We start from the raw sequence: 17,572 nt of genomic DNA on the forward strand, positions 1-17,572 counted from the left end.
CTATTTAAATACAAACGTTATTATGTCTTATATCTACAAGTCTTCCAAGTAAAATAATTTTCCTCTTCATTCAAAACTTGTAGTTGAGAACACATACAATATTAATATACACTGTGGATATCCAGAACCGGTTACTGATATATTCGAATAGCGGGTAATAATGGATCAGGGTTTCGATATTCGGGTACCCGATTTTCGGTAACGTAATCGGATACTTGATTCTTTGTTCCGAATATGTTTACCCGATTCTCGGTTCTGAAACCGGGTACCCGATTCTTGAATCCAGATCAAGCTCGTATTCACGGGGGGATCTAGGGGCCCGGGCCCCCCAAAATTCTTACTGGCCCCCTTAAAATTTTCAAGGTAGTTTTGAAATGAACTATAATATGTTCCAGACCCGGGTATTCGATTTATGGTTCTTTAACTTGGTACCCGATCCTAAATGTTAGAACCGTGTTCTCGATTCTAGGCTCTGGAACCGAATATCCGATTCGAGTATCCCAGTTCCGATTCCAGCCCCCGCGAAGTGAATTTTATGGTGGACAAACACCATGTGCGTGAGTTTTCTCGGGGTTCTGCCGTTTCCTCCCACCTTCTTCATTCCAATATTTCATTCATTTCTTATCATTACTGTCTCCTTTAGCCTAACCGGCATAACAGTGGGACGTAAAACTCAAAGATTTCATTCCATTTTTTTTTATTCGAGTATCCATTTTTGAGATCCAGACACAAACTACATCAGCAGCCTATGTCAAGTATACATGGTAATGAAATGAAATAGAAGTCTTACATTTTGAAATGAATGTCGGGACTAAGAGTACTCAAAATTACTTTACTTGACTATCAGACATTTTTCTCTTCAGTAGATTGATTTACATTGTGTGTGTGTTTGTGTTTGTGTGTGTGTGTGTGCGGCGAAACAGATTCAGATAGATAGATTCATATTCTACACTCTTTTGCATAATATTTTTAATGCATCACAATTAATATGTGCCGCTGATAAATAGGAGCTAAATTGTAATCCTATAAGAAAACGTGGCAATCTCCAGTTGTTTGACATTAACGAGAGAGAGAAAGAAAAAAATACACAGTTTGTATATTGACAAGGTCACTTACCTTGCGTTCGCTGTTGGTGGTCTACTTAGGTAGAAAACGGAGTATTTCCACAAAAGAATTGGAAGGTCAGGAAAAGCATCTGCCTTCAAAAATATCCTTGCCGTTCCGATTTGTTGCAAAAATAAATGCTTGATTTGACGTTGGCTTTAGCCAAGAAAAGTAAGATCATAGCAGAAATTCATTGGACTCTGCTGACAGTACAAAAAATGAAGGATCTACTGTACAAACTATATGCAAACCTAATTAATGTAGTACAAATAAACATATTCATAAATTATATGTTACTGTTGGTTGTAGTGATGACGCAAGCTTTAATATCTTGGGAGAGCGGAGGGGCAGACATTTGGAGGAAGCATCCTTTTTTTGTGTGTGTGTCGAAGATATTAGTTTTATATTACTTGACCTAAAAAACACTATAATACGTGTGGGGAGCAGTCGGGGGCGAACGAAACCACTGATGGCGCTCGACCCTTTTTTTTCTTTAGCAATGTCACTGTTCATGAGTGCACAGTGCGGTTCTATTTTACTATGAAGAAAAGTGCAATTTTCAAGCACTTTAGATAAGATACGGCTGGCAAATTTGCTCTATACTTTTTGTAAAACAAACTTTAAGTAGACTGAAATTACAAAGGAAACATTTTCTAACTTTGTATTAGCAATATTAGCTCAGCCGCAAGTTATTCTTACTGTCGAAAATGATAAAGAAGCGATCTACCTAGTGAGGAAACTAAGGAAATGTCATAGTCATAGTAAGTCAGTATTGTAATTATTGCATATAGTGTCAGAAGTGGTCAACAGAACTGATTATGCGTGAGGGCTAAGGTATTGATTGATTATGTTGAGTTTATCGTTCCGTTCAGGAACAAGGCTATGTGAAATGTGGAAATACAGCTAACGTAGGATCTAGTCCACATGAACTCTCAGCGGGAATTTAACCCAGGTATCCCACTCGAAAGGCACGTACACTATCCACATAGCAACTAGAAAACTCACGAAGGATAAAGGAGATGGATGATAATGATGGAAAGATGGAAGTAAATGGAAACGGTAAACTCTGAAAAGCATGTTCACGGTGTCTGTTGATGACAATGTCCCTTGGTGGTAGCTGGAATCAAACCATGGATCTCATGCGTCAGAGGTGAGTGTTCAACCACTGATTGAAGTTGAATGATTTCCGGTATTTTTGCTATTTTCTAAAGAATTGAGTCTTAAATATTGTGTTTGTATGTGCTTGTATCTCTTCTGGATTCAAAGGTACAGGTTGTTAAAAGCCTCGTGAAACTTTTTCAAAGATCTATTATTTGAAAATAAAGTCTGAGAGGAGAAACTGTTGAAAATTGTTTTAATATTATTTTGGCAAGTTGAATCACCTCTCAAAGTTTTCCTGTTTGTTTTGGAGTCACCCTGTATGTGGCTGCTTACTTTGTCGATGTATCAGGCTGAAACCAGCAACTTGTTATATGAAATTAATTTCACCTACAGTTTTCAATAGTGCTGAAGGTTATCGAAACCAATAATAATAATAATAATAATAATAATAATAATAATAATAATAATAATAATAATAATAATAATAATAATAAAAGTACATCATCTAACTTTTAAAATGTATAGGCCTACTGGATTTGGTAATACCCGAATCCACACTGAGAAAAAAAATTGTAGGTGGCATACTTAAAAACGTAGGTTACATTCGTAATTCCTGTAGTTTCTGGACTTAACGTACAACCGTATATAACATCCTGCAGCAAACGTATAGCTGAAAAAGTATGTATTATACGTACTGTCTGCATAAGTGCAATGACGTCATTCGTGTGACGTCATCTGCAGTAACAAGTATATACGGAGATGATATCTAGCTTTGTGACGTCAGGGTCGTATGTAGCATGTGGGTTAATAATGACGACATACACTGACTATCAGGACGGAGCATGATTTCAAGAAGTATGCAATATACGTTCTGTACGTATGTTTCTTGCGTTCAACCCCGAGACAGCATCTATATTGTACTTGTGCCCCATACGTACGACTAGATACAGTATACGTATTGTACGTATGTATTATACAAATTTTCCTTATGTCGCACACAGCTTGTCCAGATACAGCATACAGAATATCCGTATGCACCATACAGAGTGCATATATGTAGCTTACAGACTGTCTGCATGCAGCATATAGATTATACGTATGTCGCGTACAGGTTGGCCATATGTAATGTATAGATTGGATGTATATAGCTAATAGGTTGTCCATATGAAATATACAGATTTTACCTGTATCGAATACGTATTGCCTTCTTGTAATGTATGGATCGGACATATGCAGGATCTAGAGTATACGTATAGTGCACCATTATTAAAGTGCTGCAACATACTGCAAAGTGCATGATACATTCTTACTGTAATGTTGTCAAATATTGTTTTACTCTGTATCAAAACAAAAATAGCTTAAAATATGGTTGATCTCCTTTGTGCCAATAATAATAAAATTAACAATACTACACTTTTCAAATCTTAGTTTGGAGCAGTGAAACTGTCCAAAGAAATGTATTTACCTGCAGGGTGTCCTATAAGTTTGGGCTTCCTGCTAATTCGTTGGAAAGCTACTGCAAAGTCAAGTGTTGAAAAGTGACAAACGTTAATTTTAAAATTATGGGCACAAAGCAGGGGCGGATCCAGGACGGACTTCTGGGGGGGGCGGTCGGCGGTAATACTGCTACTTTTAAGAGCTCCAAACTTGTTATGGATGGGTTTATTTATATATAAAATAAGAAAGTTTCCTCTTGTGGGGGGGGGGGCGATCGCCCCGATCGCCCCCCTCTGGATCCGCCCCTGGCACAAAGGAGGTTAACCATATATTAAACTATTTTCGTTTCCATACAGAGTAAATCAATATGTGATATATTACTGTAAGAATTTATCATATGGTTTGCAGTTAGTTAGTTGCAGCACCTCAATAATAATGCAAAATGCACAGCCTTATACAATCCTATATTCAAACTCAAACAAGATTTACGTACAATCATTTATTAAGCTGTTATCATCCATTGCTTGTACGATATAAAGATTATTTTACCTCATTCTTTTCCTTAATAGTATCTTCTACTAAAGTGCAGTTGTTACCACAAGAGGCCTGAATAGAATTTTCCAGAAATAACTTCTCTGTACATTTTAATTAACAGGTATTTTTTTTTAAATGTCGCAATAATTAAAAGTGTGGTGTCAGCCGGAAACGCATTCGCTTACAATATTATTCCTACTCAGTACTCGCCATTAAAAATGAAACACCAAGAAGGAGACTGGGTAGATGCGCCAAAGTTCCCAGGCCGATACCTAATAGTAAGTGCAGAATACTCTTAAACGTTCGCTGTATTCGCTGTGTGACAACGTGGTGACAGCGGAGGCGTTGTGCAGCCATCGACTAAACATATTTATTCTTCCCTGCTATAGACATTCTGCAAATTTGGACTTTCCTGGATGCATCCTTCTTAGTGCAACATTTTAAGGAAAGAGCAATTTAACAGTCTCATACATTGCTTAAAGAAAGAGCAATGATTCTCAGAATTACTCGGAAGATATATATACACAATAATTTAAAACGGTTATTTCAAACTTTGCAATTCAAAGCACGAAAAGAACTATAGATAAAGGAACACTGATTTTAGCCAAATAGTAATTAGTAAACTCAATCACACTCAGTACCATTAGTTGCTTGGTGTTATCCGTAAGTCAGAGATCACGGTATCTCATTTCGTGTAGATTTTTGCATTTGTTTAACGCTAAAAATGTATTTTATCGCTAATTGAACCCAGTACCATATATATACCAACAGGACGTACCTTAGTCACAAGGTGACATGAGTGAAACACTAAACTATTCGATTGACACCTGCGGCCTTGTCAACACTAGAGAAAGTTACAAAGTGATTAAGTAAATACGGAACATAGTTCATAGAAAGTATAGCGATGTATGAAGTCTCCGTTTCATACGACTTGGATAAAGGATACATCTGAAATAGCAACAAAGAAATATATAATGATTTCTCTGGATAATTTGGATTAGTCCAGAATTCGAACACACACACGCTGGTAAGTCCAACATTTTTTTTTTAACTTCGTTCTTCGGATTCCCAATAAAGTTGACTACTGAAAAGCTGAGTTATAGATTCTGTATTAAAACAACACCTTCGCTAGACATGTTCAGTATACACATTGTCTTACATACAGAACAATACATTAGTTATTAATGCATGTCTCAAATAATAGTGCTTCGTATAGAATTTTACTTCATCCAATCGCAATAGCACAAAGATAAAAAATATTGCTAGGGATAATGTTCTTATTACAGAGAAAAATAATTAAAATGACTTAACATTAACAATAATTTTCTTTAAACAGAGATAATATTTTATTATAATTTATGGAAGAAAGAAATAAGTTGTAGTACAGTATCTTTATTAGGGTTATATATTCGTACAAAATAATGTAAGTACAACTGAGTCTGTCTTCAGAAAGGGCGTACTTTTAGCCACAACCTACACTGCTTCTTTTGACTGTCTTTCAAGCAGAATTCTGGTTTGATGCACGAAATACCTGCAACAAAAATCAGAAAATATTTAAAATGTTATATTCAGTGTGCTTAATTTGGTTGTACTTAACAATACAAAGTATCTTAACATTTTTGAGATTAAATGGACAAAATATGTTCGGTCAGGTATGGACTTTTGGGTTGCACGTAGAAAAACTATGAAGTGTTTATTGATGCTGAACAACAACTCAAAATGTATTACCATTCAAAAGTAAGTGGGTACCTCAATGGTGTTCGGGCTACCATGGGGTACCTAATGTCTGTATTTTTTAGATATATGAAAATATATGTCTCTAAAATGTAAGGAACTGACATCTGTTTACCGAAAACCTCAACTCGGTAAGCCTTATGGATATCGAGATATGGGAAAATAAAGAGCGACACTACAGAACTGTGGAGTTTGCGTACTAGATGGTGCAGTTTCGGAAACGTAATTACGAGGGCTTACAACAACCTCAAAAGTAGTTTCAATTAAATACACTACACACACGCCCTGATGGGGGTTTTCGGGTACCATGATATTCCCAGAACTCTCATTTCTAAATATTCTAAAATATGTCTTAATAACGTTTTAAAGAACGTTAGAGGTGTGTGTTTACCGAAACCGCAAGTCGGTACGCCTAACAGTTACCGAAATATGGTGAAATAAAAAGCGACACCATAGGTACGTGGAGCTTGCATATTAGACAGTACAATTTAGAAAATTAATTAAAATATGACTATCAAGATATTGTCAAATAAAGGGAGGATCCATATAGTTATGGGGTTTTCGTGTTAGGTGGTAAAATTTCCGAAACCGGTCATGTAAAGTTAATAAGCATCAGTAGCAATTTCATCTTAAAATAATTAGGTATTTCCATGGAGTTTAAGAACATCATGGGGTCTACCAAGATTAAATTTTAAAAGTTTTGTAAAATATATTTTGACATTTGTAAAGAGTATTAGAAATATGTATTTACCTAAAAGTTCCAGCTAGTACATCTAGCAGCTAGAGAGACACCATACAATAAAAGCGTATTAGATCTTGAAATTTCAGAAAACAATTATTGATCCTAACAAAAGTTAAATAAGATGGTACTTATATGGGTTAAGTGAGAACCTCAGACTCGTCAGTACAATTTCGATCGAAAGATTAATTCAGCTCTAAATTTTCTTTGGACAATTCCAAGCGTTCATCGGGCTCTGAAATAAAGTGAACATTTTTTGTCAATATCTAATATAGCAAGCGAGATATAAGGAATTATGTATTTTATGACGTCGTAAAAATAGAGACCCACATGGATTTGTACTTTTGAGTATTTGCTGTAAGAAGAAGAAATTTCAGAAAACAACCGTATATACCTTAATAGACAATTAAATGGGCGGGGGCACAGTGGCTTAGTGGTAGAGTGCTTACCTCTGGTGTATTGGGTTCTTGGTTCGATCCACGGCCAAGTCAGTTTGTAGTGGACATCGTATTCGTGGGTTTTCTCGGGGTACTCTCCTCCCACCTTTGCATTCCATCAATTCTGTCAACAACATTCACTTGCTTTAATCATAATCTCCCTGAGACTAAAATGCATAATCGTGGGTCGCTACACTGAAATATTTCCTTTTATTTAATTTTAAAATTAAATAGGGAGTTAAGTATGATCGTATCTCTACGGGTTAAGTGAATACTCCAATAGTTTCTGCAAAAAAAAAAAAGATTAGTTAAACACCCTACCACTAAGTTACTGTGTCCCCGCCCATTGAATTGTCTATTAAGGTATATACAGTAGTTTTCTGATTTTTTTTTTCTTATAGGAAAGACCCAAAAGTACAAATATATAAAGATCTCTATTTTTACGCCATAAAATATATAATTCCTTTTATCTTGGTTACTATCTTAGATATTGACAGCGAATTTTCATTCTTTTGTACAGCTCGATGAACCATTGGAATTGCCTGAAGAAAACCTAGGACTGAACTAATCTTTCGATCGAAATTGTACTGAGGTACTGATTTAACCCATAGAAGTACCATCTTATTTAATTTTGTTGCGACCAATAATTGTTTCCGAAATTTCAAGCTTTTATTTCACAGTGTTTCTCCAGATGTTAGATGTACTAGCTGGAAGTTTTGGGTAAATACATATTTCAAATACTGTTTACAAATGTCAGATTATATTTTCAAAAGCTTTTAAAATTTAATTTTGGTAGACTCCATGATGTTCTAACACCCCATGAAGATATCTAATTACTTTAAGATGAAATTGCTACTGGTGTTTATTAACTTTCCATGACCGATTTCGGAAATTTTAGCATCTAACACGAAAACCCCTTAACTGTGTTGGTCCTCCCTTTATTTGACAACATCTTGATAGCCGTTAGTCATATTTTAATTCAATTTCCGAATTGTAGCGTCAAGTATGCCAGCCCCACATACCTATAGTTTATTCCCCCCCCTAAAAAAATCAGTTCTTTACATTTTAGAGACATGTATTTCCATATATCTAAAATGCAGAAATTAGGTACCGCATTGGAACCCCATTGGAGTACTCACTTACTTTTGCATAGCAAGGTAAAAACGCCAGTGGTTCTCACTTTAAGTTTGAAAACATACTATTTTGTCTCTTCTCTGAGCATCGTGAATCTGTCGGAGCTGTACCATAGTTGGAAAGACTCACTGATCCTTCCTATAGTGACCATGTAGTCAGAATTCAAAAAGGAGTAGCCCTTGAAGGAAAAACAATATTTTAAAATCCTTGCACCAGTACTCGTCACCTTAAAATCAAAATGTTCCAGTAGTAGTCAGGATTTTCTACCAGTGTTCATCACTCAAATAACTTGACAATTTATTCAAAAACGCACTGTGTATCAGTTTAGGGTTGAGAATACAATATAAAGTAGTAAGCTTAATAACTTTGCATTACTTTTAGCACTCAAGAAAGAAAATAGAAACGTTTTTACATACTTTTTAAAGCAATTTCAGAAAGAAAAATGTTAACTGAATTCAAAAGTTAACTGTATATCACTTCCACGTTAAGAGTACAATATTAAATACTATGTTTAATAACTATACGTCACTTTAAACTCTCGAGAATGAACATAAACAATTGTACATACATTTTAAAAACAATCTGAGAAACAAAATAAGTTAACTGAATTCAAAATTTAATTATACATCACCTTAAGCTTAAGAATACACTATAAAATGCTGAGATTAATAAAAAATGAAATCTTTAAGTTTAACGTCACACGGTTATGCCGGTTAGGATAAGGAGATGGTGATAATGAGAAATGAGTGAAATGGTGGAATGAACAAAGTGGGAGGAAACGGGAGAACCCCGAGAAAACCCACGAGCAAGGTGTTTGTCCACCACAAAGTCCACACGGCGCGAGTTGGGATCGAACCAGGGACCCCAAGCACCGGAGGTGAACGCTCTACCACTGAGCCACCGCCCCCCCTGAGATTAATAACAATGCATTACTGAAGAATGAAAACAAAAATGTTTTAGCTACCTATATTGTATTTACATGTTATTTCTCATTAACATTTTTTTTTTGATAACTCATGATCAAGTCTAGGGATGCGCAAGAGAAAAGATTTGAGGTTGTCTCCTCTCGAAAAGGTGCCGCGAAAGTTGTCTCGTCTCGAAAACTGGATCCGTTTCTATTGGAAAAGCTCTATCTTGTCTCGAATTTCGTAACAAAAATTGTCTCGTCTTGTCTCGTGCGCATCCCTAATCAGGTCCATAGCCAAAAACTTCATTTCGGAGGGTGCTCGATAGGGCTTTGGGATATCCGAATTTAGATATAGATAATCGATGTCGACAAACTATCGAAACTTGTTCGAAATATCGAAAAATACAGCAATATCGAAATATAAACAATATCAAAAATTGAAAATATAGAAATATGAAAGAGATCAAAAATATGGATATATCGAACAAAAATGGATATATGATCTTGGAATACGATTTGGTGGAATAATGAGGGAGAAAAATAATCATTGATTAAATATTAAATTGAAAAGAAATAAGAGCCTGACGCTCAAATACTTATCTATCCGGCACCCATCTTGATCCCCATAAAATATCATGAAGTGCTTCATTGATTCTAAACCCAATAATAGTAATTTAACAATAAACACAATATATTATTTACTACGCACCTTGAAATGTAGAAATTAATGATTGTAATCCCCAGCTTTCCAATAGACCTTTGATTTCTCCAAATGAAGATTCGGATATCTTGTTTCTTCTCAAGCAATAATGGGTTACAATAATCAGTTGCAGTCCAAAGCCAAGTCACTAAGTTAAGCATAAAAATAAAAGAATTCATTAGTTAGATGCATACAAAATCCTACGCATGTAAATCCGAATCTACTTGTATTAAATTGTAAATTTAAACAAACTAAATTATACTACAGTTATAGTGACATCAAACATACATTAAATAAGGTATACAGGGTGTCTCAAAAGTCCCCTGACATAGGGTAACTCTGTTATTATCAGAGTTACAACAGAATGTAGGAGGGAAAAGCATATCCAATTATGATGTTTTCAATTTTTAAATTTTTAAAATCGGATGACCCGTTTGCGCTGTACACTCTCTATGCGCCCAATGTGAAATGAAAATGCAACGTTGCCATTTACCTGGACCCACAACAGAAGTGAGTGAAGTTACTGTCTTTTACGCTAACATGTCGATGGCCAGCCCCCGTTTCAAACAGTAACTTCATTCACTTATGTCGTGGGTCCAGGTAAATGACAACGTTGCATTTTCATTTAAAATTGGGTGCATAAAGAGTATACAGCACATTCATCTTGTCCGATTTTTTAAAAAAGTGTTCACTTTAGATTGAAAACGTCATATTTCGAAATGTTTTTCCTCTTACATTTTGTCGTAACTCTGATAATAACAGAGTTACCCTATGTCAGGGAACGTTTGAGACATCCTGTATACATCATAAGAGGTTCCTTTCTTAATTCTACACGGATGTGGTTTCATTGAATGTGAGGTGGGTGATACACATTAGGCCTTTTGGGAGTACGTCACACGGACGACCGTAATTTTGTGTTCAAAATTTTTATGAACTGGTGGGATATGTGATACATATGGCCACGGGCTAGAATTTTCTCAGTATGTCAAATATGCAATCAGATTTCATGCAGCTTAATTTGGTGAAAAGCTATTGTCAATTGAACGTTACATTTACCTCTTTCTTGCAGATGTTGAACCATGCCGTTAGCACGTGAGGAATGGATCGAAATAATCAAACTGTGGGGCGGGAGGAGTATATGTGCAGTGGTTGCCGATTGCAAAGTCATCCACAATGTGACTCTGTGTCACATGTTTCAGTGTCACAGTAATTAACTAAATTTGAGAAGACGGGCACATTCGTAAACATACATCGTAGCGGTTCAAACTCGCGGGACCTTGTTCCTTCCCCATTTTGAACCGGTACATGAAAATGCCATTTACTCCATGTTTGCCTGCGCCGATTTTGAAAATTCCTTCACTAATCGATTTCTCCCGTTGAGTACTACAAGAACCAGTTAAAATCTCGCGGGCCCTTTATTCTTCCCCATTTTGAACCGGTACATGAAAGTGCGATTTTTTTTCATGCTTGCCTGCGCCGATTTTGAAAATTCCTTCACTAGTCGATTTCTCTCGACGAGTACTACAAGAATCAGTTAAAATCTCGCGGTCCTTTTTTCTTCCCATTTTGAACCGGTACCTGAAAATGCGATTTTCTTCATGTTTGCCTGTGCCGATTTTGAAAATTCTTTCAGTAATCTATTTCTGTCTTCGAGTACTACAAGAATCAGTTAAAATCTCGCGGGCCCTTTTTTCTTCCCCATTTTGAACCGGTACATGAAAATGCGATTTTCTTCATGCTTGCCTGCGCCGATTTTGAACATTCCTTCACTAATCGATTTCTCTCGTCGAGTACTACAAGAATCAGTTAAAATCTCGCGGTCCTTTTTTCTTCCCATTTTGAACCGGTACATGAAAATGCAATTTTCTTCATGCTTGCCTGCGCCGATTTTGAAAATTCCTTCACTAGTCGATTTCTCTCGACGAGTACTACAAGAATCAGTTAAAATCTCGCGGGCCCTTTTTTCTTCTCATTTTGAACCGGTACCTGAAAATGCGATTTTCTTCATGTTTGCCTGTGCCGATTTTGAAAATTCTTTCAGTAATCTATTTCTGTCGTCGAGTACTACAAGAATCAGTTAAAATCTCGCGGGCCCTTTTTTCTTCCCCATTTTGAACCGGTACATGAAAGTGGGATTTTTTTTCATGCTTGCCTGCGCCGATTTTGAACATTCCTTCACTAATCGATTTCTCTCGTCGAGTACTACAAGAATCAGTTAAAATCTCGCGCTCCTTTTTTCTTCTCATTTTGAACCGGTACCTGAAAATGCGATTTTCTTCATGTTTGCCTGTGCCGATTTTGAAAATTCTTTCAGTAATCTATTTCTGTCGTCGAGTACTACAAGAATCAGTTAAAATCTCGCGGGCCCTTTTACTTCCCCAAGCCAATATTTTTTTTTTGTATATTTTGAATGTATTCAAGTATGGAACAAAAGTATTATATAATTCCCTTAGTAGGCTTCTCAACTTAATATTTTTCAACTTAAATTTTATTTATTTTAATTATTTATTTTCTTGTGACTCAATATTTAATTGCAATCGTTCATTGGGGAGAAGGGTGGCCATTCTCAAATATATAAATATAGTATTCTTAAAATTTATGTGTTCTCGTACTATTAGTTTCTTCCACTAGACCTGGAAATTGCAAAATTAATACCTGGAAAACCTGCAAAATTCAGGGAAATTGAGTTCCATATTTATTTATGAACACTGCTATTTACAATTTTTTTTTTTCGAATAGGGAGAACTGTACGAAAGGGTGGTTTGAGAATAGTATAACAGTAGGTTTCTGGGAGTGTTGTTCGAAATGAAATCTTTAAGTTTTACGTCCCACTATTATGCTGGCTAGGCTCAGGATGACGGGGTGTTGTTCGGTGGGGGTCAATGTTGCCAATTTTGGGTAAAGTCGCTAAATAAGGGGAATTCGACCTCAACGATAGCGCAGGGTGACCATAAACTTTTCAGTTAAAAACGGGACAGGTTCTTGCAACACTAGACTTTTAGATCTACCTTTGTTCTTATGAGTGCCTTGATATCAGAGTTCCCCCTCTCTCTCTTCGTTACAGAGCGGGTACTTATGAAAAAGGAAAGACACGTTGAAGTTTGTTTAACACACAACCAACTGCTAAAACCTCTGCTGCCTTTCGAGCAGTACTGCGAACTATAGAGTATTTTTAATATAGGGATTTTCAGTTCAATTTTTGCCGCTTTGTTATTATTAATACTTTTAAAAGGAGTAAAGGTACTGGGTTTGTTATTTACTTCTTTCATTTACATAAAACGGGACGAATACTACTTTTTTCCATCTACTGACGGGACGGCCGCGACACGCCCCTAAAACGGGACTGTCCCGGTCAAAACGGGACGTATGGTCGCCCTACAATAACGACAAAAAAAAAATCCGATTGGAGACTTTTTTGGGTGATTTTTAAATAACGATTTACCTACTTACACATTTAGCGACTTTTTGCTGCAAACAAAATGTTCATCTGTAGAGAAGCATTATTAGTTCAAAACAGTTTTTACGTTATTTTTTTCTGTTTGTTTGTTTTAATCAGCGCAAGTGATGAAGAGTTTGGAAATACAGCGTACTCACTACTCCACAATCCTGCATTGTTATGTTACCCTTGCCCTCTAACGAAGAATAACTACAAACTTGATGTCCTTTAGTTCGCAGAGTTTCCGTTGAGAGACACACGTAATACATCATTACCGATAGCAACAAGATTAGCTATAGATGCGTGAAAAAAGGCGAAGAAGGTGTTTGTTATATTTGTCCTCTGGGGTCTTTTAATTATTCTGCACTTTTTCTTTTACAAAAAATTGCTTAACGTAAGTACTGTAGTGTTAATTATTTCGGAACTATTTTGACCACAACATGAACAAAAGTACCCGAAACAACATGAAATGATCCCTGAATTAAAGGATTGGTTGCGCCCTGTTTACAAAGATGTGAATAGAACCAGCGGCGCAAATCTGTCTTCAACATTGGGGGGGGGAGGGTAAGACCGTTACCATACTTTTTTGGCGATGTCCAAAATACTTATGAAGTTGAAAAACAATGTTGTGGAGGATCAGAGTTGTCTTTAGCGTTAGGAGGCTGCAGATTTGAGGCTTATTCTGGGGGACATCTCACGTTCCTTTGTAGCAATCGGACAAAAATCATCAAATTTCTCCCAAAAAACACATTTCAAATCGGATTATTTGGGAGAAGTCCCCCTCAGTTCCAAGATTGGAGGGGACATGTATCCGTCATCCCCCCCCCCCCCGGGATTTGCGCCAGTGAGTAGAACATATTGTTTAGTTTACATCTACAACTTTTACAATGCTTATAGACAATGAATTTCTCGATTATTTCTTATAGCGACTTTTCACCCAAAATTGGAGTCGTCACCTCTCGTTTCGCAAACTTATTGCCAACATTTTAGAAACTGGTTGCGGGGAGAGCTACAATGGATGATTCAAGTTATTTCGTCGCTTCCGCTGTGAACCTAAGTACAAGATTCCAAAAGTCACATTTTTTTGGTTCCAAACAATATGTCTGCTGGGTGAAAGCATAGGCTGGAATGTGTTGCCTTTCCTACCTTAACTTTAATCCCATAGTAGCTCCTTTCCCAAAGTTAAAAAAATGCAATTCTTCCTTTCTTAATAGTACTTATGACCCAAAGTATTACGTAAGCATTGTATGTTACTTATGTAGCTCACAGAGCCGCAGCTATGGGCAAGCAAGCAAAGCACGTGTCCCGGGCGCGTGGTTGGAGGGGCGCCTAAAAGAGAGGTTATATATTAGTACTTTTCCTGGCGGTATTTAATACTTTTCATCAGAGTGCGAAATCATGAAATCAAAGTGAGAGGAAAAAATGAAATGAAATCTTTGAGTTTTACGTCCCACGGTTATGCCGGTTAGGCTAAAGGAGACGGTGATTATGAGAAATGAATGAAATGGTGGAATGAAGTAAGTGGGAGGAAATGGGAGAACCCCGAGAAAACCCACGCACACGGTGTTTGTCCACCACAAGGTTCACTTGGCGGGGCTAGGATCGAATCCGTGACCCCAAGCACCAGAGGTGAACGTTCTACCACTGAGCCACCGCGGCCCTAAAAGTGAGAGGAGACTGGAGGAGTGAAGAGAGAGAGAGAGAGAGACAGAGAGAGAGAGAGAGAGAAGAAAACGCTCGCACTTTTACACTTCAAAGTAAATTAAGTCATTTATTTTTTCTGTCCCCCTCCTCCCCTAAGTTCTACTGTCAAAGTAAATAGCTAAAAACACTCCCAGGCCAGAAGCGCATATACGTTGGAAATTTGATCGAGATCGGTCGGTCGGTGCAAGAGATTAAGAAAAAATGAAATGAAACCTTTGAGTTTTACGTCCCACAGTTATGCCAGTTAGGCTAAGGGAGACCCTGATGATGAGCAATGAATTAAATGGTGGAATGAAGTAAGTGGGAGGAAATGGGAGAACCCCGAGAAAACCCACGCACACGGTGTTTGTCCACCACAAGGTTCACTTGGCGGGGCTAGGATCGAATCCGGGACCCCAAGCACCAGAGGTGAACGCTCTACCACTGAGCCACCGCGGCCCTAAAAGTGAGATGAGACTGGAGGAGTGAAGAGAGAGAGAGAGAGACAGAGAGAGAGAGAGAGAGAGAGAGAGAGAGAGAGAGAGAGAGAAGAAAACGCTCGCACTTTTACACTTCAAAGTAAATTAAGTCATTTATTTTTTCTGTCCCCCTCCTCCCCCTCCCCTAAGTTCTACTGTCAAAGTAAATAGCTAAAAACACTCCCAGGCCAGAAGCGCATCTACGTTGGAAATTTGATCGAGATCTGTCGGTCGGTGCAAGAGATTAAGAAAAAATGAAATGAAACCTTTGAGTTTTACGTCCCACAGTTATGCCAGTTAGGCTAAGGGAGACGCTGATGATGAGCAATGAATTAAATGGTGGAATGAAGTAAGTGGGAGGAAATGGGAGAACCCCGAGAAAACCCACGCACACGGTGTTTGTCCACCACAAGGTTCACTTGGCGGGGCTAGGATCGAATCCGGGACCCCAAGCACCAGAGGTGAACGCTCTACCACTGAGCCACCACGGCCCCCGGCCGGGAATCGAACCCGGGTGTCCCACGCCAAAGGCGTGTTCATTGACCACTTAGCCACGAAAGAGCTCATCTGTGAGGCAGTGTAAACCCCCCAAAAAAGAAAGAAAATAAACGCACACTGGATGTTTGCGCAACTGAGGATCAAAACATTCTCAATGGAGTATGAGAAATAGTAAACGTCAATCAATGTGTGCTTTTGCTTATTCATTACTTCGTTAATACTTAATTCCTTCTAGAAATAGTGAAACAATACTATGAAGAAACACTAATTAAACTAATAACAATTACGTTGTATTTCTTACCATACCGTTTTTACCACCCATAGAATTTCAATCTAGCACTATACTGCATTATCACGCCGTAACGAAAGCTGAAATTCAAAGACATGGCACTCGTTAACTGTTGAAGCTGTGTTGTAGCTACCTGTATATCACGCGGCCTTCGTTGGTACTCCTCAACATAAATACGTCACAGCCCAAAGCCAGGAAACATCACAAACAGAAGACAGGGGCACAAGCAGTGCCTGACACTTCACGAACTCAAACCCACCAAGACTCAACTCAACATGACCTTCAATTACGTTCTAGAAACCAAACCAGTGCTAAGGCACAAACTCACCAACTTCCTATATGAAAACACAAGAAAAAAATCTAACGTTTTGGTTCCAAAGTGATGACATAACAATAATACTAAAAAGGTTTTAATTTTCAGTAACCCAAACATTAATTAACTAGGGAACATAACAAAGCAAAAATAAATAAATAAAAATAAATTAAATTAAAAAATAAAAACCTGACAAGTAAGCTCTCTCTGACTACTTTTTTTTTAAATTTCAGTGAGGCTGTAAAATATGTCAATATCTTCGTTATATATATATATATATATATATATATATATATATATATATATATATATCATTGTAAACAAGTTCTTTAAACAAAAGAAAGCTCTGAGAGCGCTTACCTCTGACGCGGTAGGTCCCTGGTTCGATTCCTGCTCCCGACAAATAGGCTTTTGGTGAACACTGTAGTTGTGGTTATTCTTAAGACTTTCCAGTTTCCTTACATTTTCTTGATTCCACCATTATCATGTATCTCATCGTCACCTTCTCTCTTACATTGATGTACAATCATGGGGCGTTAAACTAAAAGAAAAAAAAAATCTTGCAAATATCCTAGTAAAAATGAGTTTTCTAAACTACACTAGTGGCCCCGCGTAGCGTATTCGCTAACGCTGTCGCCTTCGGTGCGAACGGTCCCGGGTTCGATCCCGGTGGGGGAACTCGGTCGAAAAAGTATCAAAAGATTTTAAGTCCAGCCATCCTGAATGAGGTTTCCTTGGCTTTTCCTCATTCACAGCAGGCAAATGCCGGAGTGGTACCTAACATATAGGTCCCAAGCCGTTTTCTCCCTTCCGAATTCCAAAAATGAAAATGAAATCTTTGAGTTGTACGTCCCACGGTTATGCCGGTTAGGCTAAAGGAGACGGTGATGATGAGTAATGTATGAAATGGTGGAATGAAGAAAGTAGGAGGAAACGGGAGAACCCCGAGAAAACCCACGCACACGGTGTTTGTCCACCACAAAGTTCACTTGGCGGGAGCTGGGATCGAACCCGGGACCCCAAGCACCAGAGGTGAACGCTCTACCA

The 17,572-nt window shown here is 37.6% G+C and overlaps 1 long non-coding RNA gene across 1 annotated transcript; it reads right to left on the reverse strand.

Annotated features, from left to right (window-relative positions):
• Window positions 1–5,572: 5,572 nt before the first annotated feature.
• On the reverse strand, window positions 5,573–16,558 carry LOC145681724 (uncharacterized). Its single transcript, XR_014130864.1, has 3 exons — window positions 16,346–16,558; window positions 9,837–9,975; window positions 5,573–5,707 (listed from the first exon to the last, which is right to left on the reverse strand). It is a non-coding gene; the product is annotated as an uncharacterized LOC145681724 (long non-coding RNA).
• Window positions 16,559–17,572: the final 1,014 nt, after the last annotated feature.

Source organism: Thermobia domestica, chromosome 3, assembly GCF_964235325.1.
Source record: "Thermobia domestica chromosome 3, izTheDome1.hap1.1, whole genome shotgun sequence".
In the NCBI taxonomy this organism is placed as follows: Eukaryota; Metazoa; Arthropoda; class Insecta; order Zygentoma; family Lepismatidae; genus Thermobia; species Thermobia domestica.